A 2,734-nucleotide genomic window follows, 5' to 3' on the forward strand; every position below is an offset into this window, starting at 1 on the left:
AGATATTGAAGAGAAACCAAAATGAAATGAATAATTCAATAGAACAAATAAAAAACACATTTGAGAACCTTAAAAACAGAATCAGTGAAGCAGAAGAGAGAATAGCAGACTTAGAAGACAGAGCACAGGAAAGTATACACTCAAACCAAAGAAAAGAAGAGGAAATTAGAAATCTAAAAAATATTATCTACAGGATACTATTAGTGTCCTATAATAATACTATTACTAATACTAATACTATTAGATACTATTAGATAGTACCAGTATCTACAGGATACTATTTTAAAAAACCCAACATTCAGGTTCTAGGAGTTTCTGAAGGCATGGAGAGAGAGAAAGGATTAGAAGGCCTTTTTAGTGAGATACCAGCAGAGCACTTCCTGGGTTTGGAGAAGGACAGAGACATCCAAGTACAGGAAGCACATAGAACCCCAAATAAACATGACCAAAAGAGATACTCACCACAACACATTGTAATTAAACTCACCACAGTGAAACAGAAAGAAAAGATTCTAAAATGTGTAAGAGAGAAACGTCAGATTACTCTCAGAGGATTTCCAATTAGATTCAACAGACCTCTCATCAGAAACCATGCAGGCTAGGAGGGAATGGCAAGATATAGCCCAAGTACTAAGAGAAAAAAACTGCCATCCCAGAATATTATATCTTGCAAAGCTCTCATTTGTGAATGAAGGTAAATAAAGACCTTTCATAGCAAACAGAAATTGAAAGAATTTGTCACCACTTGTCCAGCCCTGCAAAAGATGCTTAAAAATGTGTTACACACAGAAACACAGAAACACAGCCATCAATATGAAAGAAGGAAAAGGAAGAAAATCTCTCAGTAAAAGATGACAGGAAGTTCAAAGCTATTTCTAATATAAGCTTTGAACTTCCTTTGAACACCATTGGCCCAACTAACTAAAAAAAGGAGAGAAAAGACGGAAATCAATAATCAGAGATGAAAAAGGGAATGTGACAACAGACGCCACAGAAATAAAAAGAGTCATCAGAAAGTACTACAAAGAGTTGTATGCCAGCAAACAGGGAAACCTATCAGAAATGGATAGATTCCTGGGTACATACTATGATGAGAAATACAAAATCTTAAATAAAGAAATAGAAGAGGATACCAAAAAATGGAAAAATCTTCCATGCTAATGGGATGGAAGAATCAATATCATCAAAATGTCCATTCTCTGAAAAGCAATTTATAGATTCAATGTGATACCAATTAAAATACCAAAGACATTCTTCTCAGATCTGGGGAAAAAATGCTGAAATTCATATGGTAGCATAGGAGACCTCGAATAGCTAAAGCAATCTTGTGCAACAAAAACAAAACTGGAAGCGTATTAATAATACCAGATTTCAAGACATACTACAGGGCAGTTGTAATCAAAACAGCATGGTACTGGTACAGACACAGATGGATAGACCAATGGAACAGAATAGAAACACCAGAAATCAATCCAAACATCTACAGCCAACTTATATTTGATCAAGGATCTAAAACCAATTCCTGGAGCAAGGACAGTCTATTCAACAAATGGTGCTGGGAAAACTGGATTTCCACGTGCAGAAGCATGAAGCAAGACCCCTACCTTACACAAAAATCCACTCAAAATGGATTAAAGATCCAAATCTGTGACTCGACATCATCAAATCATTAGAGAACATTGGAGAAACCCTGCAAAACACACACACGGACAAGGATTTCTTGGAAAAGACCCCAGAAGCACAGGCAGTCAAAGCCAAAATCAACTATTGGGATTGCATCAAATTGAGAAGTTTCTGTACTGCAAAAGAAACAGTCAGGAAAGTGAAGAGGCAACCAACAGAATGGGAAAAAATATTTGCAAACTATGCAACCAATATAGGATTAAAACCAGAATCTACAAAAAGATCAAGAAACTCCACAACATCAAAACAAACAACCCACTTAAGAGATGGGCCGAGGACCTCAATAGACATTTTTCAAAAGAGGAAATCCAAATGGCCAACAGGCACATGAGAAAATGTTCAAGATCAGTAGCAATCAGGGAAATGCAAATCAAAACCACAATGAGGTTTCACCTCACCCCAGTTAGAATGGCTCACATACAGAAATCTACCAACAACAGAAGCTGGAAGGATGTGGGGAAATAGGGACTAACCCACACTGTTGGTGGGAATGTAAACTGGTAAAGCCACTATGGAAGTCAGTCTGGAGATCCTCAGAAACCTGAATATAGCCATACCATGCAACCCAGCCATCCCACTCCTTGGAATTTACCCAAAGGAAATGAAATTGGCAAACAAACAAGCTGTCTGCACCTCAATGGTTATTGCAGCTCAATTCACAATAGCTAAGACCTGGAGTTAACCTAAATGCTCATCAACAGAAGACTGGATAAAGAAATTATGAGATTTTTACTCTATAGAATACTATATAGCAGTAAAAAAAAAAAAAAAAAAAAAAAAAAAAAAAAAAAAAAAAACAATGAAATCCAGTCATTTGCAACAAAATGGAGGAATCTGGAAAACATCATGTTGAGTGAAATAAGCCAGTCCCAGAGGAACAAATATTATATGTTCTCCCTGATTGGTGACAACTAACTGTGCAACAAAAAGGAAACCTGTTGAAGTGAAATGGACACTATGAGAAACAATGTATTGATCAGCCCTTGTCCTGTCGAGGAACAATTTACTATTTTATTCCTTTTAAGTAAATTTTTTTTGTTCTAATTAATAC

This window comes from Oryctolagus cuniculus, chromosome 9, assembly GCF_964237555.1.
Source record: "Oryctolagus cuniculus chromosome 9, mOryCun1.1, whole genome shotgun sequence".
NCBI lineage: Eukaryota > Metazoa > Chordata > Mammalia > Lagomorpha > Leporidae > Oryctolagus > Oryctolagus cuniculus.